Raw genomic sequence first — 24,753 nt, forward strand, 5'->3', positions numbered from 1 at the left:
CTGTTTGGGTGGTTCCTGTTTGATAGCGTTTCTTTAAGGTGATCGAGTCTATCTATGTAGTCTTGGTTTTCAACGCAAATGCGACGTAGTCGTGTGGCTTGGCCTTTAAAGATGCCTTGTTTGCAATGTCTGGGATGGTGGCTGGTATATTCTAGGTACTGTTGTTTGTCGAAAGGTTTCCTATACAGCGTTGTCTTTAGTTCACCATTGTCAATGTATATTGTTGTGTCCAGAAAGTTTATGCGCTCAGTTGAGGATTCTGATGTGAATTTTATTGTTGGGTGAACAGAATTTAGAAAGGCTACATATTTATCTAGACTGTCTTGGCCATGTCCCCAGATTATGAGTATGTCGTCTATGTATCGTAGGTATGTGTGGGGCTTGGTAGTGCAACGCGATAGGAAATCTGTTTCTAGAATCCCCATAAATATGTTCGCGTAGGTTGGTGCAAAAGGCGTACCCATGCTTGTACCATGTATCTGTAGGTAGTAACTCTCTTCAAATTCGAAGTAGTTATGTGTGAGAACTAATTCAAGGAGAGACAGGTAAACTTCAGTAGAGTGTTGTGCACTGTGTTTAGACAGCGTTTGTTTTGTCGAAGATAAACCATCAGGGATTGGAATGTTGGTGTACAGCGCCGTGACGTCTAGTGTTGCGAGAATTGTGTTGTGGGGTAGTGTGCCTTTAGTATTAATGTCTTCTATAATTCTCAGCAGGTGGGGCGTATCTTGTACAAATGACGGTAGTGTTTTCGGCAAGTTACCAAGGTAGTGGTTAAGGAATGTGGAGATGCTCTCTGTCGGGGTGTTGTTGTTTGATACTATCGGACGGCCTGGGATAATAGCAGTGTATAGTTCAGCGGATGGAATTTTATGAATTTTCGGAAGGAGGTAAAAACGTCCGGCAGTTTTGTTGCTTGGTTTAAGAAATTTGTATTCTGATGGTGTTATCAATTCATCAGCCAAAAGTGATTTAAGCCTGTTGGTAATTGTCACTGTATAGGACAATGTCGGATCGTTATCTAGTTTGCGGTAATGTTCTGGGTTGTTTAGTTGTCTGTAAGCCTCGTGCTTGTATTTTTCTATTGGCCAAGTAACTATACTTCCACCCTTATCTGCTTCCTTAATAACAATGTCATTCCGGCAGCTCAGATTTGAAATGATATGACTCTCCGACGCAGTTATGTTTTTAGGTCGCTTAGATGTCTTGGATTGGCTCATAATTTCTTTAGTGATAGTTTTAAGGTATATGTCAAGTTCTATGGCTTGTTCTGGTTCGGGAGTCCAAGTGGATTGGGCTCTAAGTGGTGTCGTCCCGGTGTCTAGTGTGTCTGCAAAAAAGTGTCGGGTACGCATTCGTCGGGAGAATTCTGAGAGGTCCTTGTGAAGCTCGAATTCATTTATTGTGTTGTTCGTGGGGCAAAAGTTTAAGCCCTTGCTGAGTACGGCTATTTCTTTTTGACTTAATGTTTTAGAAATGTCTATAACATTGGAGCGGTTTAGTTCTGTGGAAATTTCCTTACTGTCTGGTCCTTCTAAGCTCGAGGTCCCTCTTGTTTGGGTGTGGTGGCTGTTTGGCTGGAAGGTTGTTTTTTGATTAAAATTTGCTTTTTTCCTTTGTTTTTGAACCAATTTTCTAGATTGTTTTTCGCCGTAATGTTCTAAATCTCTCTTCTCATCTGGTGTCAGGGTTATGTTCCTAAGTCTGTGGTTAAAAGTTTCGATTTGCTCTTCGCAGTGTTCTTTGAGGATATTCAAAAGTGAAAGTGAGGCATTATGTAATGTTGTTTGCCAGTTTTCGCGATGGTGTGGTGGGAGTGTTCCTAGAGCTGGTACAGCCTTGAGTGTTAGGTCTTTAGGAATTATATTTTTCTCGGTGCAGCTTGTGTAGGTTTTCAGATGGGAGGTGTAGCTCACATGTTTTTTGGTAAGTTTTCTAGCCTGTAGGAATTCGGTGCTTCGTGGCATTGAGGAATTATTGATTTGCGATGTCTGTCATTTACTTGTCTTCTTGCGGGCAGATTTGCGTGGGGTGTTTTTCCGTTCGGCCGGTTTATTATCGTGTGCCTGGCTTAATTCGATCTCGGTCTCTGTTTGAGTTTGTGTGTGTGCAGGCAGGCGTGTGGGGGTCTGTGTGTAGACTTCGCTGGTGGATTTTCTGTTGTCTGTTGCCATTGTGTCTGTTTGCATGGTGGTTGATGTCATTTTTGGTGGTGTGTGTGCCTTCTGGTTCTTTTCACATTCCACTGTCTGTGTTCCAACTGTTCTTGTGTTGACTGTTTCACTTGTGCAGTGGCTTGCTTCACATTCCACTGTCTGTATTCCCTGTGTCCTCGAAGTGTCTGTCACAGTTGTGTTGTTCGCGGTTGCACGTTCCGCAGAGTTGGTGGAGGTGGTATTTGAGGTGGAAATTAAAAGAGTTTTTCTGTACTTGTCCTTAATAAAGGACAAGTACAAAAGGAAAGGAAGTACACAAAGTACACAAAGGAAGTACACGGAATCATACCTCATACACAAGTTTAATTGCCTACACCCGACAGGAATTAATTTGGCACGCGGCAACTTAGAATCTTTAAAAGCTGTAACTTAAATCTGAAACTCTCATATCATCAACCAATACACAAAACACATTAGGCCACCAGCCAACTTTAATTCTTAGCCTCACCTACTCTTCCATTTCGGGAAAAAAAATCCTGCCTACTACTCAATTTAATGTACTTTTTCAGGATTTTACTTCTATACCAACTGTACGATCCCCTTCTTCCATGTACACTTGCCCCCGCCCGCTTCTGCACGCCTCACCCTCCTGTTTGCTATACCGATTTCGCCCCCGCCTTCCCCCTGCCCCCTTTTTTAGTCTTTTTTTTGAAACCCCCTCGACAACACATTCCGAAGTCAATATGCCTTTTTCGGCACCTCAACCCAGAGTATCGCCTTCTGGATGCCGCCGTAACGACACCTACGTTAAGCGCGTGGGGCAGTGCCCCTTGAAAGACCATGCCGCTGCCTTTCAGTCACCCCACACATTGCACCGCAGACTCCTCGTCGCCACCTTAACTTTTTCAAAATTACTCGACCTATTGCTTGACCGGCCGTTCTAATGCCTCAAAAACATGCCGCCAACGACTCCCCCTGAATACCTCCTACCCTTTCGCATCCCCAACACGCTCCCAAGCCCCCGTATTTCTTAAAGATTTCATTTTTCTCTTTCTTTTTCCTTCACCCCCCCCCTTTGTTGTTTCTTGGTACGGCCCTGGCTCCCCCCTCCTTTTTTTCCTTTTTTCCCTTTTTTCTGCTTCTATTTCTTTTTTTCCTTCCCGCGAGCCCACTCTCACGCTCTTGTCCCCTCGTCTTGAGAATGAGGCTCACAGACGTTGGACGACAGCGCCTGTTCCCTCTTGTAATCTCTCTCTTTAAAACCAGCCGCCAGCGACAACACCCGCACGTGACGTCACTGCACTAACCCTTTAAAACTAACACGCCGAGGATGACGACGCCGCCTTTGACGAAGATAGGTCCACCTATCGAAACGTTGGCCAGCCTGTCTGAGGTAGTTAATCCCTGTTTAAAAAATGTGCGTGAAATGAATTACTGAGGAAAGGTCTTCATTTTATGTTTTATGCCCACTTTATTTCTATGATCAAGTAGGTAGGATAAGTATGACTGCGAAGCACGTAGGCTGTCGCATAATAATGTTTAATGAAATATCTCTAATAAAAATCATAGTCGTGCTACTCCGCATCGGCTTCAGAGAGGTTTTAGGCATATTTCACGCTTGTTAAGCTAGCTATCCGCTGAGTATTGTAAAAACAATGTGAATTTTATAATCTAAAAAAATGTTCCTGGTTTTTCGCCAAATATACTGGTAATGTGTGACACATTACCAGTATATTTCTGTAAATAAAGAACACATTTCTGTAAATAAAGAACGGCCATTCTCGTAGAACAAATGGACGTAAAAGAGACCGTAATACAAAATATGACTGCCATCGTATTCAGAAAACGTAAGTGTGTATGCTGAATTTGTACTGTAACCATTCAAGTACAGGTGATTCCCTTATTCAGAAAATGGAACACAGTGTATGTTGAGTACCAACTACAGCCAATAAAATACAGGTGCTTCTTGTATTCAGAAAACAAAAGACTCTGTAGGCTAAATCTGTACTATATCCGTTAAGGTACAGGTGCATCCCGTATTTGGTCTTGCACAGCATATCCATTGTTTGGAGAATGTACCAACGAGGCCGAAACGCCCAGGACGCGCGCGCTGACCGAACTTATTGGTTCACTATCAGCTGGGATCAACCGCGCTAACATCTGTGTTTGGAAGGTCTCTACGTGCAGCACTGTTTCCAACGGTCTCGAACGCAGAGATGCAATTTGGTCGACGCTCGCACTTCCAGGTGACTTTAGTCCACGATAGTACACATCCTTTAGTGCAATCGTAATGAAGGCAGCTCAACGTCGAAACAGTAGATCACCACTGAAAAACTTTTCTTCCCAACACATTGACCGAACTGAAAAGATAAAACACTTTGCACTTTGTGATATGAATGCATTGCATAAGATATCTGCAATAAGGTGCACTATTTCAGTCCTCAAGATTTTTACATCACAGAAGCGATTATACTTTTTTCAATCACTCGTCTTGCACTTATTCTACGTGAAAGTTGTCCTTGACCCAAAGCTACTTCCAGGAATAAACTTGCTGCTGTTAGGAGAAAGAAATTGTATTCGTGAATTCCCATCTTAAAGAAAGCGGCAAGAAAGGATATTCGCAGAACAATATAAATCAGCTTGCATATTTGGAAAATGTAACGAAGAATAAGGAAAATAAATTTTGTATCAAGGTGCACCTGGTTAAGATCAGTGGAAATGGTAAATGAAGGCGCATATGGCGAATACATATTTTGTTGAAAGCCGATGAAGAAAAATATATTGACCAAATATAAAAAGATAAGGAGATCGAAATTAAATTAAGCGTGATCACAAGACTACAGAACAGCCTGTGAAAAAAATGGGATGAGCAATATGATAACCAGGTGCAACGTTGTTGCAACCAGGTGTGAAACGTTGGGCACTGTTTCTGTTCACGCTGTTGATTATGGCTTCAAGTTTCTATCTTCCTGTGGAATTTATGTCTTACATGAGCAAGTAAATGGGTCATTTTTAAAGAAGTCCAATTTCAAATGCAGTTCAAAGCTTCAGCATTACTATAATGAACGGAAATGGTATGCGCTATTCGCCTGTGTGGGCATTTATTAAGCAGTAATATGTACAGGCCACAGCTCAAATTTTGATGGTCTAAAAGGACCTTAGCTTCTGGCAAACCATTAGCAGTTCTTTCTTTTTCAACACAGATGCCTGCACATTGTATATGTCGGCCGGAGCGCTAGCAAACTACATTGTACTTGTTGCCACAACCACAGTGTAGTTTGGTAAGAATGAGTGAAAGAAACTAACAGCATTCCACACTACTGATTCAAGTTATCCGGTAAAGTTGCTGAAATAATTTTACACCCCCCCCCCATCATGTGCACAATAATTATACACTACACTGACTCTCACGGTGTCGTCATGCTCTTACAACACTACGCATCAAGTGAGGAGAACTAGGGGACCAGAGGGAACAATTCTTTTTGTTAGAACATCAAATGTGCTTTAAATTAATGCTACATTTGAACTGAAAAAGCAGCAGCTGGTTCGCCAGATGGTGACCGCTGCATACGAAACCTCATGACATTTTATGCAGCAGAACATTGCCGACAAGGTGGAATGCGCACAAATGCATTCTTGCATGCAAAATCACATCCTGCAGTCAAACCTTGTGCAGACGTACCAACTTTATGAAAAACACAACAGCGGAAGGCAACGAGTGCCAATTTTTTTGAAAAAAGAAAATTATTCCATTATTCATTATGTTTACTTTTATTTAAAGATTCCCACACTGTTCTCTATGGGTGCTGTAAATAGGCGCCATGCTTTTACAGTCATAGCAACAATGATTTGTGGCGCAGACAAGAAGAAATGCCTATTCAGTTTATGCAAGACCCCACTTCACCTTACCAACTGGTAGAAGTGGAGGAGGAAAAACTTTATTTTCTGCGGGGGGATGGATACTGCAGAGGAAAAGAAACTACGGTACCCTAACAATAACTGTTTCCTATGCCTCTTCTCTAGCAGTAACATATAATATAGTAGTTGAAATTGTGTTTCCACAAGCTGTAGGAACTGCAAGCTGCCTGCACTTTACCGGTACACAGCTGTAATACATTCAGGGCAAGTTAAAACTCTCTAATGACTTTATCTCTTATGAGACAATTGAAAGACAATATTGTGCAAATGAGTGAAGCACTGTGTATCATCCCATACAATCATACACTTTTGAAGAACCTGAATCGCCACCTGGGCCTTGACGAGGTGAAGAGTGTGTTCTGTGTAAACTAGTGCACCTGTGTAGCCTAAAGCTGTGGAGAGGCCACTTAGTATCAGTTGTGAAGGTTTCTAATTTAACCTGCACAAGGTAAATACCTCCATGCAGTTTCTCGAAACGCAACCCCCCCCCCTTTTTGTTGCTTAGAGGTAATGACACGTAGGGTCATGACACGTACACTATGATCTTCGTTACCAAGTAATCAAAGAGAATAGCACCATCCTAAGTGTTATGTGCCTTCTGTCCCACATTTGCTGTCAAACATTTTTAGTGGGGGATGTTGCAGTCGGCAGAGAAAGTGATTTCTGGAGCAATATGAAGTAATAGGTACTGTGATCTCAGTGCTTTGAGTGCTGTTTGAGCATTGTCGTGTCTTATAGTAAAAATGAGGATTAAATACAACCTGTAAACTTGAGTCGGCAAACCTCATGAGGTATTTAGTGGGCTGATACATAAAGGATTCTAGATTTAGATCGGGAGACAGATTTTATTCCACTGAAAGAATGACATCAGGCGAACGGTTCTTCAATTTGGTGGTATATTATTTTTATTTATTTCAGTTCGAATGTGGAGGCATCGTCAGCGATATCACTTGACCTGTTTTAGGTTGTATGCTTTCCCAATTTAGTCAAATTCGCAATCGCAAATAACAAAGATCCTTAGCAGGAGTTTGCAAAATACGAGGTTCTCGAACTCGTATCCAAGCCTCGGGTACATGCCATCCTCAGATCTCGTCAGCAAGTTTCCCAAAATAATTAAGGGGTTTCTTATAATGAATATAAATTTACTTGTATGGGACAAACAGGGAATTTAAACATGCGAATTATGGAGCATAAGAACGATATAAGCGAGAAACACTTTAGCAGGACGCACTGTCGCTCGACACGCATAGATTATAAACACACGAACCATTGGGATGATTTACATTCTGGGACTCGATTGAAATTTCTCTTGTAATCTATATCTAAAGTCTTCGACAATTCAGTCTACTACCGCTACTGCCTTCACCAGAAACTTTCATAATCATTATCCTTATCTACGACAAATCATCCTGACCGATATTAAAGCCTTCATTAGCTGCTTTTTTCACTGCTGATTCTTTGCGGGAAACATATGTCCATATGAAGGCTTCTATTTATTTCCTGTTTTTTTTTGGCAAAGGGAAAACCTTCACACTTTAACTGAATTGAGATTGAGGAAGTTCTTCGATTGAAGCTGTTGATTCCCTTTCTCTTTGCCATATTTGACCCATATGGTTAGCTAATTAGCAGAAAAGCTACAGGAGAAAGGTGGTTGCGACGAATTAGACTTGCGCCCCAAGGGACCTTTTCGCGGCCACTAAAAGAACAACTTGTCTTGGTTTCTGCATTCAACTCCCATGGCCTCGGCCTTTTTCTTGATGGCCATAGCCTTCTCTTCACAGGCTGAATAAAAATGATAATTTTCTGAGCTGTCTATTTCTTAAAAAAAGCCTTTTAGCTTGTACTCGTAGCTTTTCGACACAACATTGCCCTGTTACTGGCCACTCAAGGCACTTTACGTATATTCGCCGTCTTGTCTAGGAAAAACACTTTTAAGTAGCCCACAATGAGCAACAGAAAGCTGCATCGGGAGGTTTTCATGTTGCTCTACAATATTCTCACTGACACTTTTCATCTGACTATTATATTTCAGAAGTTTATTGACTAATTAGAAATAAATATTTAAATTAGGCGGAATGCAGAAAAATGTCTGTGTATGTCCAAACGATGTCAAATAACATCGCTTTGGTTCTGTCTAGCTACAGATAATTCACATATTTCTAAATGTCGGTGCATGATAGTTGGGACACCTTGTAGATCAAAAAACAATATCACAATTTTCATAATTATGTCGGGCGCGTTATTGGTGGGTATGCCTGCTTCGAAATGATTATTTCAGTAAAGTACAAGCAGTTTTGAAATAAACTGTTTTGCAGCAAAGGCATGCAATCTAGAAATCAAGCAAATGATCAAGTTGTGTTCACTATTCAGATGGTTAAATAAGCTGCAGAAAAATATCAGGACACAACAACTAATAAACAACGCAAAATTTGAAAATCTGAACTGAACAAGAAAACAGTTTTTGAAAATGCAGCAATAGGCCACCAGCTTATGTGGAGTACACCCTTGCTAGCTACTCTAAGTAAGTCCGTTCTTACCGCAAGGCTTGGGCGCAATATGAATGTAACAATGAAGATTTTTCAGCAGAATATCAACACCACGAAATGGTTTGGCCTTAGAAGATTCTCGAACTGAAATCCTCTATAACTTGTTCTGCCTTTTAATATGTTGCGCTCATTCTTTATTCTCACAAGGCGGCTCTCAGAAAGCAAGCTCGCAGCCACAATTTCACTAAAAGGAACATCAGCTTGAGTCGCAAGATAGGGTTGACCTGCAGAGAAAGTCTATAATACATGGAACACATCATGAACGCTTTGACGTGTTAACCAGTAGGCTCATTCATGCAGCCATGAAATTATGTGATGCAGATATATGATATATTGAAGCTGTGTTTCGTGGAGTGTTTCATGCTTCTAAGGCTTCTTCTCCAGTGGTGAAAGCTGCCTTGACTAAACAAATAAGTGATGAGAATAATAAAAGCATGACAACATGCTAACGATACGTTGGCTATTTGCAAGAAACCAGCAGTCTTCTTGGCTCCTGCCTTGCCTCGAGCATATCTACTATGTCACAGTACTTCTTTTGCCTTGTACTAGCCACTTGAACATGCCTTGTGTTCAGAGCCCTTGCCCTCTGCCTTTCTGATTTGGAAACCGTTTGCCGTGTGTTCAGTTGGCGTCGTGAAAGCGGACACAAAACTGTGTGCGCCACTGGTTTCAAATATGTTTTGCTGGATGTTGCTCGCCGTGCTGGATGCAAGGGGAACCCAGTGGCAAAGCGGTGTCATGTAGCGACTTGCCCTGGAAGCTAGGCATATGGTGGTCTAACTAGTGCGCGGGATCATATAATATTGTTGCCGTAAAAATTTTTCTTCCTGGTTTTGTGACATTTTGGGATATGTTGTCTCTATATGTCTGGTAAGCACTTTCACGGCAATCGGAACCCATATACGAAAGTGTTTTCTTAATAAAGTGTTTTCTCATTTACCAGTGTCTCCAGTACTTGCAACTTATATACCGACGCTGTAGGCAATGGGATGAAACAATTACGGAAATCTTATAGAAACACTCATCTGGCCTGTTTGCGTAGTTAACGGCACAGTAGGCATGTATCTTAGGAGAAGGAATGTCACAAACCCGTGCAGACGACGTGCTGGCGCAAGGTCATGAAGTCCCAACTTCCTGAACAAGGTTTGTTTCTGCCAAGGGTGCTCGATGCGCTCTCCACCCCCTGTAGTAGAAATCAGAGGCATGGATAATCTTATACTGGCTTTCGTTTCTGGTCTGAACCTTGGCAACAGCTCACGCCTTACTTTTTTGAACCTGCAACGCGTGCAGAGAAAGTTACCTTACCCTGCATTGATTCTACGGCTTTATTTATCTGAGCGAATTGCCTCGACATTCTATCAAATTATTAAAAAGTACAGTAGGTACATTTTCACTACTGTTGCCAGACATCTGACACCTGGGCTTCTGCCGTCATACTGATGAAAACGAGCGATGCAACGTGCCACTTCTGTATAGATTGTAGCTACTGCAAAAAATTAGCAAGAAAGGGCGTTTACCCTTTACCGCTTACTGATGACGCTCTGGACTACCGGTACGGTGAAAACTCTTTTTCCTCCATTTACCTACGGTCGATCTACTGGCAGATTATCGTCGATGACAGTTGTTTCAGGCGCACCTTGTGGTGTTACTTCCGGTGTGTCTTTCGGCGTCCCTTCAGGTTTCTCTGCCGGTTGGCATTCTTTCGTTCTTTTCTGTTTTCACCATTTTCCTCACTACTTCCATGAGCGCTAATTACCCCCGCTAATTACCGTAGCACGGTCATGATGATAACCGCAATGGTTCTCGACGCCATCGCCTACCTCATGAGTTCACATAGGACAGAATCTTACTCCTCTGGTGTACTTATTTATGAGGAATGCTGGGCTCATATTGTTGACGTCTCGTAACGTCTTTCAGCTTCGAGGAGATGAACGCCTGCAACTTTTTTTTCTTTTGCAGCCATTTATAAGATTGAGCACCACTCGCAATGTTAAACTACCCTATCTATTCGCTTGACACGCTGGCTCACTCACGACGCCAAAGTACATGTGTATTCCAGCTGCACATACATGTTCATCATAGCGAATTTCTGACTCTACGCGCCTCTGTCGCCCTTGTCCCGTTCTCTGATTATCCCAACTAAACGTTGGCGGTGATGTTCAATAAAATTATTGTGTGATTATTGTTATTGTGATTCATCCTTAAGCCACCACTCACATTCACTTCAATCTGGTTGCCTCAGTGCTAATTAGCCCACTCACAATTACCATGCACGCGTAAGTACGTTCCTCTAAGGAACATTAACGAGTGAGAACACAATCTGATTATCGATACCTTACAGATAGATGCGCATTAATTTATATAAGTGTAATTAACGACCCCTAAGCTAACATTCATTTCAGTCTAATTAGCGCGTTTTTCATTACCGTACTCATAGTTACTCTGCACGCCCCAGTATATTACTTTAGGACACTTCACTAAGCCAAAGACCAAAAAGCATTCACTACGACCACCACTAACACACTTGAACCAGCGAGCGTTCGTGGATGTTTCACCTTCCGAAGGTCCTGGGTTCGATTTAGGCCAGAACCTTAATGTTCCATTCAGCTGAATTACTTTCTTTTGCTCACAGGAATCTCCCTGTGAAATTTCGCATTACTGCAAAGAATCCTTTAACTGTTAAGGAATTTTATCAAATCTTTACTTCCATTGGTAGTTTTCGCTGCCGTCCAACGCCCGCTCAACGCACGAATGACGAAGACGACACCTGATTTTCTGCGTAAGTGGGCCTTTAAAGGTATCGCTTTAAAGGACTCGCAGTATGGTTGTGAGTACCTAAACCCTAAGCTTAGGGTTTAGCTATGGAACGCCCTTGCCGTTTTCACTCCCTCTGGAACTCGTGCAATCATTTGGGGGACCGAGCATCCTGTTTCTTCAATCACCTTTCCGCGTGCAGTGATCTATAGCATTCCCCTTTAAGCTACTAAAATACCCTCTTATAAGCACGAGCTCGCGAAGATGGAAGCGGCAGGTTAATGGGGCCCTGGCGGTATCGGGATGAAAATTATGCAGTGTTGAGAATCTTGCAATGAAAGCGTGAGAAGCGACTGCATGGGTACAATAGGATATCAAGGAGCGTATATATGACCACCATGACATGACGATATCTGTATCATGACGAGGGTATGAGGAAACATGGATGGTGAAATTCATACCAGCGACTACGAAGGCATCGTGACTATGGTATGACAACCAGTGGATGACGACGAATGTATAACGATGGCGCAGTGACCATTATGAAAAGATGGTGGTGGTATACGACGACAGAGTGACGACGAAGGCATTAGAAAAACGGGATGATCACGATTGTCAGACGGCAATTCTGAACATCAGATGATCACATGAAAATGACAATAATTGGTGACCTCTACAGCATCATGACGAAACCTTGACATTGAATGCACGACGGTCAATATGGGACGAGGTGATGGCCAAGATTGTGCAACAACATCATATCACCACTCAATGGAATCATGATGATAACGATGGAGTGAAAAAAATGGAATGACGTCTATTTAACAATGAACGCGGCATGGCTACAGCTCTTGAATACAAAGGCATGATGACGACTGCATAACTACTGTAAAAGATGACGTCAGAAAGATGGCAAGGCGAGAATTAGATGACCAAGATGGAATGATGAAAGGGAAATGACCACGGTGGAGTCACGACAGCGGTAGGACAACAAATTCATGATGAAGGGTTTATGAGGCCGCCTCAACTTGGGTTGACGTCGGTTTGGGACTCAACTTGCGTTGAGCCTGAAGTAGCCTTGGGGCTTAACCCAACGTGACTCTTGTATGGAAAATAGGGGTGGGGGGATTACCTTTACTAGTAAAATTTTGAATAATGCCCACCGTTTGACATAAAGATGCGTAAACCCGAAAAACTAAAAAGAAAAAGTCCGCCTGTGGCGTACATCTCTCGTTTTCTTGACAAACAAGGAACGACATGAAATACACTCGCGCAGGAAATATGCGTAGGTAGAACTCTGCCAAGAACACGTGAAGAAACCAAATTGTCAAATCAAGATTTCTAGCTGCGTATGTTTTAAGTTAGTTCTGGAATTATTCTCGAGAAATATGCATTTTCTGCCCCAATCACAGGTTCTTTCTTTTGGATATCTCGTTTACTGCTCTACCAAGTGCCAAAACCGACTCGTATTGCTATTTGGGAAGTTGCGTAATGGTGCGTGGCCGTCAGTCCTGTACGACAGCGTAAAACGCAGGACGCTGCGGTTGTAGACGTACTGCGCCCAACGCGGGAGGTTAAACAACACCCACATAAGCACAACAGCGAGGTGGCTTCCTCAAGTGGCTCGGCTGATAACTGTGGAAGCGTCATTCCAAACACGACGCATCACTCACCATTTTGGTTGGTGTTTTCTTTACTTGCTTTTTAAATAAAAAGATGTTGATCCTTACTATTTTCACAAACAACGGGTAAATTTGCTCATTTTCGCTTTTCGTTTCTGTTTGGCTCTTGCCTTCGCTCTCGCCTTTAGTATACTGCTTAATTTCTCTATTCCTTGCGACTCTTCTTTCTAGTTGCCGAGTTTTCTCAAAAAGCGGCGTACAATTATGAAAGAACCAGACAAGGTAACGGGTTACATTCACATTGCTTGTGGGTTTAGCGGTTATTGCAGGGTTCGATGATGGACGCTGTTTCGCAATATTTTATTTTCCACAGCGCCGTCGTTTGCAGGTGAGAACTAAGTCTACATGTTCTTCTTGAACACTCGCATTCTAAGAAGAACAAGCGCCGACGCACAATTGCGAACGTAAGTGCCGCCATTAATCACTCCGAGCTGACACTTTTCCGCTGATGCTAGCGACAATCATTTCCACCGGGCTCCCGCGGCGTCATCACACACGAAACATCAGTTATATCAGTGTGCAAATAAACCTGAATGCGAACTCAGAAAGTCTGCGCTTACGTTGAAGGATTGCCGCTTTTACTTTTGTTTATCTAGTAGGTGGCTTCGCATTAAGACCCCCATTGGTTTGATCTTCGTTGGGGGAACGGAACTCATCGTTAAAGTCGCGTTTCCATGCGCTTTTGTGTCCTTGTCTTGGGCAGGTTCGTCGCCTGGTTAAACGGCGCTTGACAACAGCCCCGAGCAGCAATTTTTCGCGTATTCGTGGGACTTTCTTCACGGTTGCAAAAACACTTCTATGTAGCACGTATTCCGCAACAGAAAGCTGCGTCGGGAGTTTTTCATGTAGTTCGAAAATTTTCTCGTTACACTGTTTGTAATAACAATATTTGAGAGGTTGAATAATTAATCAGGGCTAAATACGTAATTACACGGAATGCAAAAAAATAATAATCTGAGTATCTGCAAACGATGGCAAACAGGATTACCCAGGATTACGTTGGTTCAGCCCCGCAACGGGCATTTTCATATTTTTAAAGCTTTGTGCATGATAGAGTTGACACCCTGCATATAGGTATATATATGAAAAGTAACTAACGTTGTGCGATAGTCCAGAAAACGTAGGGAGGATAAATGAGTCTGAAATTTCTTCATGGTAATCCACGCTATGTGCTTTTCTCTGTGACACTGTAGGGTACGGTGTGCGATTTCGGTTTCGTAGAACTCAGCAATTGATGCTCCATCCTCGGAGCGGGTGGCCACCTGATCTTTTTGCTCCATCGGTGGGCACTATAGAGACATCGAGACGACGCATTGTTCTGTACAATGAAAGCGAATGATTTACGCATGACGGCTTATTACTATATGTACTTTTATCGCTATTCTTCATACTGTCAAATTATAGTGGTTGAATCGGGGAGTGCTTACATCTACAAACTTTGGCAGCATCGGACTATGATTCTGGCCAGAGGCTTACACTAATCTACTTTTTGGTAGTGTTTTTAACCAATTAACTAATCACTGTATCTAATTAGGATTATAATAATGCTTGATGTTTAGTTATATTTTGTTGTGAAATACAGCCACACTTCTTTGTTTGCTTCCTTCAGTACGACAACGTCCAAACACCTAAGTTCCCGCCGAGACTTCAGCGTGACTTTGAGATATCCTTCAATGCTGAAGTCACTTTCGCCATTCTTTTATGCGAAGCATATTACGAGGGCTCAACCCAGCTCCTCAGGCGCGGCGGTGACCATGAAATCAGGTGACACCGTGACGTCACGACAGAGGAGAAGTGGCTTTGGCTCAACTCTTGCAAGACGGGCTGGGTGGGAATCGAACCAGGGTCTCCGGAGTGTGGGACGGAGACGCTACCACTGAGCCACGAGTACGATGCTTCAAAGCGGTACAAAAGCGCCTCTAGTGAATGCGGTGTTGCCTTAGAAACGAGCTGTTTCTAAGGCTCAGGCGTGCGACGCTTGCTCAGGCGCACATTTCGTTGCCGCGCCGAACGCTGCGTTGCTCGACGCTCACCGCGTCCAATGCGGGTCGCGTAGTCGCTGGCGGGTCGACGGGAACGCTGTCGCGTTCCACTCTTGAAGGCGAAGCAGGGTAACGCATGAGTTGTTTCTTCGTCTAGCCGAACCAAATATAGCCAAGGAACAGCAGTTCACCAGGCTAAACAGTGGTTCAACAACTAAAATAAAGGCTAGTATGCTTCGCATCCTGGGCTTAACCTTAGCTAAGCCACAGCCATTTTTTTAATTCAGTTTTACGTACGTAGTTGTTTACCCCCATTATGAGACATTTGCTACGGTATTGGCTTCACACTTGTAAGGATCGAAAATTCCTTTTGAAGTTCCCACCAGGGACTATATATTGTCTGAAGCCATGACTTATACCCTACCTGATGTTATGAGTGAAACGACGCACTGCCTTATACGAGATTAGAGAAATTTCGTTTTTACCGTACATTTGCGTTAATGCAGTATAGCGCTCTTGGCACGTGAGAATACTGTGACCTACTGTGTAAACTACTCGACGTCGTCGATGCAACGTCATTGTAGGCACTGATGTTATCTATGCTTTTCGCGATGTTTTCCTTCAGCAAACCTCATTCTCAGCGCTTCATCTATTGTTGGTTGTTGCTGTAGTTGTTGTTGTTGATGATGTTTTCGCCTTATGCATCCGGTTTAAGGGTTACGCATGATTATCATGTAAGCCTTCTTTAGGTCGGTGACGCGGCCTTCGCGAGCATGGCAAAGGCAAATGGCACGCTGTCTTGTCATAAATCGTTTTTATCCGTTACAAATGCGTAATCCACGTCCACTACAGCTCGCCCTCCAGAATACAAGCTCAGATGCCGCTATTCTGTCAGTCTCTGTGGAGAGCGAGACATTTCAATATTTTCCACCGTTCTTATTGCGCAATAGCTCCATGCTTAGGATGCTCCTCTCCCATATGCCCATTGTTTCACCGAAAGAGACAGAGAGAGTGAGCAAAAACAGTATCGGCCGGTCGGTCAACCAGGCAAGCACCCGATTCGCTACCCTACACTGTGGGTAGTGGAAAGGGGAATATGAAGAGGAAAAAAGGGAAAGTAAGAAGTAAGTGCATGTGGGAGGATGCACAATGCCCTAAAATCTCAGTTTAGGTGGCTGCAAATATATTTTATCAAATTGCTGTGCACACTGATTTTAACCGCAGCACAATGAGCTCATTTTTCTTTTATTTTTGTGCACACTATCTTTTTGGGCCTTTCTTCCGGCTTCATCCCATTCACCGCAGAGAAGCAATGACAAGCAAATGCGCTCACTCATTACTACATTTTTCAGAAAACAGGTCTTTCTCTCTTTAAAGCTTGCTTCTGGGGCAATGGTTAGGCTCAGGATGACAAAGTGGCCTGACGACAAAACATGAGCGGACAAGGCAAGAGGATGGGCTGACAAGGCATATCCAGTTTCGACCATTGAACCCCTCTCGTGGCAAAATAAACTGCTGTTAAACATAAAGGATGATGCTACTGCTTCATATTTCATAGCTAGAAATGACCCTCAACAAACATCTCACAATTGCCAACAATTGTTCAGCATCCTCCATCATGCATGTATCACAAATTTTCTTGGTTTGGTGTTGCTGGCATTTATAGCAGAGCATTTTTCTTAATCGCCTATCAACAAAGCCTCGCTGGACGTTAAACCAAACAGTATCTACAGCCACCTTTTTCACAAACTCACGTAACCTTGCTTTCACCATTATTAACTTAACTTGGAGTGTGAGAAGTAATCTCCGTGAATGCTACACTGACCAACAAGCCCACTCTTAAGTTATATGTCATTCGAATGCAAGCTCATATACCCAGTTATATCAACACCTTTTGAAAGTTTTCGTTTGCCACAGAACACCAGACGGGCGTCACATACTTCAGGCCCTTACAAAGAATCAAGGTGGCGTTTAATTCTGGTCGTCCTGCCTGGATGAACACCCAGCATGAATCTTACAAAGTTTGATTCCACATTTCGTGGAAATAGCTATGTAACGTCCTGTGTTCCAGCAAAAGCTGCAAAGTTCAGTGCTTTCAAACACCTTATTCATAAACGTTTCCATGATCAATGTCGATGTACGTGAAAATGCTGTTGCTGAGCTAGTTGGTTCATGACTTAAAAACAAAGGTTACGGTGCTAAGCAGACGAGGACGAAGTAAGACACAAACGGCGTCCGTATGTGTCGTTCGTGTCTCACTTCGTCCTCGTGTGCGTAGCGCTGTAACCTTTGTTTTTAAGACAATGACATTCTAAGCATTTCGTCGTTGACAGGTTTGCCTGGCAGGGAACTATGCTGAAAGGTCTTCGATCGGCAGTGAACTACACCTTTCATCCTAACAGATGGAGTCTTGTTTATTGAAGCCCCCGCTTGAAGAAAATATGAATAATCCACCTAACATGCTAGAACAATCCACACGACTGCGTTCTCTTAAAAGACACAGGCATAGGGTAGTCATGGTCCTGGTCACGCAGTCACGGTCATTATTTGAAGATTTTAAAAGTAGTCTACAAACACAACAGTTTGCTATCCAGTAGGCGGAACCTTAGCATACCTACTGAAGATGATAAAAAAGGGTACATCAAAAAATGTTGTATTCTCTATTCTTTCTTTCTACCTCCATTCCCCTTCCCCCAATGCCGAGTAGCAGGTCAGAGCGTTGATTCAGGCCGATCTCTGACATTTTATATTATCTCTCTGTACGCCAACAGAAAGAAACAAAGGTTCCGCAGGACGCTGAGCCAGAATTTCAGTGCGATCTTCCGAGTTCTGTTCTGTCAGGGCTTTATCTGGCCGTTACTGAAAATTGCCATCGCCAAGTTTTCGTAAGAATGTCATTTCATTTTAGTGAGCACCCAAAGTTTCCGAAATATCAAACGGACAGGCTTTTTCCAACCCAGCGAATAAGTAACGGCTCCAGATGCACCCACAACCTCTATTACGCCCATCAAGAGTGCATCGTTCAATTCTTCTGGTCTTGCAAGGCGTAGCTTACTGGTCTTAGGGCTAACACAAGCTTCAGTGGCGGGACCATACCTTCTGCACTGTGAACAACACGGGGTCCTGCTTTGGCAGCGCACATGCGGAACCCTGTTGCAACACTTGCGTCGCAAACTCAGTTGGCCCCTGCCCTGTAAGGTAACCAGGGATTTATTCCTGCAGTAGTGTACAATTTGTTCAATAGTTTTTTCTTCCTTCGCATGAGTACCACAGGGCGGATTCCGGTACCCATATGGTCCGTACCATCACGCCACCTTTCGCCAAATTACGCCACCTTTCAAAATCACTCTAAAACATCAAGGATGCGTCTGGTCTCTAAATGTTCAGAAAGCCTGATTAGCTTAAGCCTGATATGTTTTAAGGTACCACTCACGACACGGCATATGAGTTTCTTCACACGGAGTTTCTGCACACGGAGTTCACACGGAGTTCACCAAACTTGTCTTCACTCAGCTTATACCGCGTGTGAACACACACACGTGGTCATCTGATACTGACTTAGAGCCAGCAAGTCCTTCAGCCTAACGTCCTGCTTAAGATGAAGCTTCAGCTCGAACCCAACTCTAACGCGGCGTATACAAATACATGTAAACGCAAACATAGTTTTCTCGGACAACCCCTGCACCAATCTGGGGAAAATGTGTTCCATTCGTGAAAGACAGCAAAATTTTAGTGACTGGTGTAAGCGGAATTTATATTTAGGGCCTAAATTTTGTCACATGAATTTTGAAAAATTCAAAAATTCGATAAATGTAGAAGCATGAAGTTTACAAATTAATAGTTCTTCATAAGAACAGATATAGCGCTTCTGTAAATGGCAGCCGTTAGATCATTCAAAACAGACAAATTCGACATGTCAACTTATATCTTGCGCGAATGCATTACGTTGTGTACAAAGGTTCTTCAAAAGCAGTATTTCCATATTACTGCTCTTTCTTTAGATTGATATGTAACACAAGAATGTTGTCCGCTTTAGATGTACTATGATATGCAATTCACAGATGGGGATATCCTTTTTCGTTGCTGAGGTAAAGAGGTGTGAACTTGATAGCTTGGTTTTCTAAATTTTTTTATTTCTGCCAATTTGGTTTATAAATATTGACATCACGCGAAAACATGAAACACACAGTCGCTACATTTCAAGTTTTTCACTTCAATGCAGCGAACCTCGTCAAATTTGTTGCGTTGGTTGCTGAAGATGTCGAGTTCTCATTTTACATCCATTTAGATAGGAGCACTCGAGCAAAAGCTTCCTTTTCAGAGGATCACGGAAACCAGGGGCCGAGTGCGGGCGACCACGGATGTTAGCGTGTAAGAACGCCAAGCTTAAAACGACGTTGCCTGTGGGCAATCGGGAAAGCACGACACGGCAATCACTGGGAATGCCATCAGAAAGTCCATTGGAAGCTCGAGTCAAAGCCTGTGTGGTGTTTGCACCACCGTTTCCGCTTGCCGTGGCGAACTACACTACGTCTCTTTCCTGCTAGACCATTATGGCACACATCATAGGCTTGTGACAATCCCAGGCCACGATCGCGCATCAAAAGTTGAGAAAGGGTATCGTAATACGTGACACTTAGGAGCTGATATACAGAATCAAATCCGAATTGTTTTTCATTGGGAAGAAAAGGAAAACGAAATATGAGTGCAACTAGCGCTGGTTGCCAGCGAATGCTCTTATGTACTCGGGGATGGGTCCTGAACTCGAGGCGACCTTCAAATCTTTGAGAAGAAGCACGAGTTATATGCGACACTGAGCAAATTGGTCAACGGAATCAGGGGGCAAAACATGCGTTCCTTCTTTTTCGTGGTGCAATCCCCGTCAAGGCCACAGAAAAACCACAAAATATTTCAACGGAATATCTGCAACACTAAAATGTGTAGTGGGCGGACGTCATCACTTTTGCTTATACGAAACCACGCTCCTAGCAAACAGAGAAGCCTTATTGCACCGTGAGCAATGCAGTTCTCAAGGATAATTATATCTAGTGCTCTCTAACGAATTTCACATAAACCACACCTCCGTGATATACGAAAGCTCGCAATCGATAAAGTATAGGTAACGCGTATAGGTGCAAACACTTCAGTTAAATGGTTTTTAGGCTTTGAAGCGTTTTTTACACGGGGCGCGTAGTACTTTTGCATGATTTAGCCAAATCTGCGTTAGAATGGGTCATCGCGATTAGCTCTCTTCTACAGCTTCAGCAGAGCACTCAATTCACCGGTATCCTGCTCAATCGCAATTGACAGTGTCCCGTGGGAATGTTGTACTTCTCACCCGATCCAGTAGACAAACTACAGCCGATAAAGTAGCGTTAATAGGAGAGGGCTGCTGAAAAGGGGACAATCACTTCAGTGTTTCAATATCCTCATTCTAATCATCATAAAGTGCATATTTTATGATCGAATCCTCCCGAGAACGCAGGTTTTCTTTAATGGTGCATACTTCTCGTTTTTGTGCCAGCTAGAAACGCATGGCTATATAGCCTTCTTTCTACCGATAGCGGGATATTACCAAAGGCAACGTACACATACATTGTACACATACATTGTACACTGTACAGCATGTTATCCTAGCCCTTCGGAACGATTACCAACGCATTACCTTTTCTATTTCTTTTTATCCAAAATTTTAGGCACATTGTTGTACGTTCAAGCACTCTGCACTCAAGACGTGGCATGTTCAATAGATGTAACGCACATAACTTTAAACGTGGATCGACGTGTTTCGGAGGCTCCAGGTCTTTCACATTTGAAAGCAAAGAATTAGGAGAAATTTACTTTTGGAAATCCTAAAGACGTTGGCCTGAATTTCACTCGTCAAGCCTGGTGCTCCATGCCGGAATAATAAGAAGGAGTGAAAGCGGAATATAGGCTGTGATGATTCTGCCAAAAGGCTTGAATAAATTATTTCGGGGAATTTTTAAAGAACCACGTCAAGCCCCCTACAGCGCGGGAATGCAAGTAGCGCATGCGTCGCCCTTCTACTGAATTTACATTTTAGTCGTGGTCCCAGGGCAAGCTCCTCTCCAGTAGGCACTCAATCACCGATATTTAAAAGGGAAACTGTCGGCATCCATAGATCGTACGCAAACCCGGGGCATACGCAGATGATATGACGCACTGCTTCTGAAATGAACGACGCTGACGACAGTCCAAGAGCACGAACGCAGCACTGTTCTTAGCATGTCTACGTGTACGTGCCCAGCATGCACAGCATGCAGCGTCACGTATGACTGAGCCTGGGCACCAAGACATACGTACACAAAAAATGCATAACAAAAGTTAAAAGTTTATACTGAAGGTACAATCTGTGGAATTAAATAACAAAAGTGGGTATTTACACAATCATATTGAGGCAAACACAAGCCCAAGTTATTTCTTAGATCATTTATAAGAAACGACTAGCACTCTCTTTATTCGCCTGTAGGCCACAGGCTAGAGACATTTTTAGGTGATAGGCCGATGACTTCAGTGTTTTATTCCACATGATTGGTTTTTCAATAGTGGGTGGGCGCACTTTGGTCACGTGGCAGATCGTTTTCAAGACAGACGAGCGCCGGCAACGTGTTCCTACGGCGTCCGCCAAAGGCGCCTACTACGGCATCCGCGATTAGCGTGGCCAACACTGCAATAGACGTTGCGGTTGTCTCTACTCCGTACTGAACGCCGGGCGAGGAGGACATCGAGGCATCCTAGCAGCCACCGGAGAAGAACACCGTCCCCCCTCTCCTGACCTCCCTGCCTCACCCGCCACAGGAGAGGGCATGACTCTGGGCCATGTTCCTCACTCGTGCACGTGAGATTGAACCGCGTTCGTCGGCTCACCCTCACAAGCTTCCACTCATACGATACATCGTCGCGACGGTGACGGCAGAAATGTGCCTAGAGTGTCCATATAATCGCTATCGCCACAAAATTTCATACAACCATCTGGTAAAATGCGAAATGTGGAATACCATAGTCGAGAAATGCGGCATTCCCGCCATCTCCCCATTCGTTCGTTGTACCTCCGCGATGAGCAGTTCCGTTTCTTATGAACAGGAAATTCCTAAGCACGCATATGCAGATTTTTGCATCTACCGTTACTACACCTAGCAAGCCAGCGTTGACGGCGACGCCGTAAAATAAAGATCGGTTGGTCAGACGGAGAGATAGACATAGCAAAATTACAGTGGTGGGCTAGGCCATTATGACATTGCGCTAACGAGGACACGGGTTCAATCCCCGATTACAGCGGACTCATCACGTCAGGCGCAACAGGCAATAACGCTGGTGTACCGATACAAGTACTTAAGCGCATGTCGAAGAGCATCGGGCTGTCAAATTAAGTTATGCTGGCATCCACGCTACTCCGTTTCCGTATAATTATATCTTCGTTTCGCCGCACGAAACACCGTGCATTTTTCCGTATCAACTTTAGAGCTCTTTGCAGCAAGACCGATATGGTGGGCTAGTCTGTCTACGAGACAAAAGAGCTGGCGCTTCGCATCTATCATGCGTCATGTCTTTCTGGCACTAACAGGCACAAGTGTGAGCTGCTGCGACAGAACAAAAGAAACTATAAAAACGCGCTGAGAAATAACGAAGGGCAAGAAAGATATACGCTGCAGCGAGTCACCCGAACATTGCTCCCAAAGCACATTCCTCGAGACTTTTCAAACGCGCGTTGGCTTCAGAGTCTTCGTATCCCACAGTGCGTTTGCGTGACGTAGTGGTGCGTCCCCCGCGGTTTTCGAAATACCACGTACGGTAGCTGATGGCTTTAAACTTGTATGTTTAGACACAGATGGTATTTCGAAAGACATGCTCTTTAGTCTTTTATTTCTTTGCCTTCCTATTAAAATGGCTCCATACATGGTTGGAACAACGTAATGCCGAATTCTCCGTCGAAATTGTTTCTCGTTGTGATTTTTTCGGGCACTGTTGACAGTTCTGCACTGGAAAAGCTTGCCAAAAATGTTTGACTCAAGGATGGGTTAATTCGGTAGTGTTTCCACACAGGTTGCCTGCGGTGATCGATATTTCGAAGGCATTCCTATAGTCTGTAAAGAGTGGAATGAAACTTCCAAGGTTCCTCATCTCTGACATCGCTTAAAGATGTCTCGCCTCTCATTTGTTTCATTATGTTTAAGACTACAACCCTCGCATAAAACATGTAGTGTTTTTACTAAGTGCTCGCCACTACCTTCTCACATTAGTCACCAGTACAATGTAGCACTTGCCATTGTTCGGTACAGTTTTTTTTTCTTCCTTTATTTCAGTAGCTAGCAACGAGAGAAATCGCCTCCCAAGCTCAGTCGTCCCAATCTCCGACACCTCATTTTGGGTGGGTTTATATTAGAATCATCACTCTTAAGCCGCGCTCAATTTTTTTAGAGTTAATATCTTTTTTTTAACTTCATGCTAACATTTATGTGCTAAGGAAATAATTGCCTCATAATAAGCATTACCTTAGTACCTGGATAGAAACAGATTATTTACCTCATTTTCAGGTGATTCTGTTCTCGTAATCTCGCCATGGTCCAAGGACTGCTTCATTATCTGGAATTTCTTCGACGTTTTCGCCAGCTCTTTCAACAAGATCCCCAGCACGACGCCTACATAGCATTCTACATGCTGGAATATTCAAGCCCAACAGCAAGTTTTTTCTTTGTTAACTTACAGCAAGACATGGCTAAATTAGAGACGGACTTGACCCGTGTGCTTATGTTCCCCCACCGGCTACCGTGCTTGGTGCTAGCGTTTTACATATCAGTCGCTTGTCATTATGTGCGTCCTTGTTTCCACACTAAACAATAAAACGTTCAACACGCACAGGCAGTATTCCGATTTTTCACCGTCACTACAACGGAACAACACTGCTATCTCAAATTTGTTTATATTGATATGTTCTCTCTAATTCGTTCTGCAGTTTATGACTGAGTCAAGTTTTTATATCATGGTACATGAATATATTTAGAGTACGCCTGATATTTTCATCTATGGTGCGTGTCGCTGCGCAGAATCAATACAGATCTATGCCAACGTTCACACTGAGAAATGTCGATATCTATAGTTGCCGATGAAAAGAAGGGCCGTATAAGCTATACAAAATGAAAAGCACGCGAGTGACAGAAAGAAATATTTTGCGTCTTTCACAAATTGCAGCTCATCTATAAAGAACAATAGGAAAAGATCAAGCTTTCTTTGTCAGTAAATTTGGCACGAGTGAAAAAAAAACATGAAATTTCAATCACACCCGTGAGCGAACGTATTGCGACCACAGGCTCCCCGAGTAAACAGAATTTACGCGTAATTTATACAAACTAAACACTGAAATTAACTGTTCCCCTGTAAAGCTCGCGATATTACCTTCAGCCTGTTGTCCTCAGTATCAACTTACATTTAAAGGCGAAGAAAAGGATTGTCGCTTTTACTTTTGTTTATGCAGTCGGTGGCTTCGCATTAAGACGCCCACTGGTTTAATTTTTGTTAGGGGAACGTGACTGCTTGTTAAAGGTGCGTTTCCATGCGCTTTTGTGTCTTGTCTCGGGCAGGTTCGTCGCCTGGTTTAACGGCACTTGACAACAGTCCCGCGCGGCGTGGGACTTGCTTCGCCGTCGGAAAAACACGTCTATGTAGCACGTATTCCGCAACAGAAAGCTGTGTCGGG

This window comes from Dermacentor albipictus, unplaced genomic scaffold, assembly GCF_038994185.2.
Source record: "Dermacentor albipictus isolate Rhodes 1998 colony unplaced genomic scaffold, USDA_Dalb.pri_finalv2 scaffold_35, whole genome shotgun sequence".
NCBI classification, from domain to species: Eukaryota; Metazoa; Arthropoda; class Arachnida; order Ixodida; family Ixodidae; genus Dermacentor; species Dermacentor albipictus.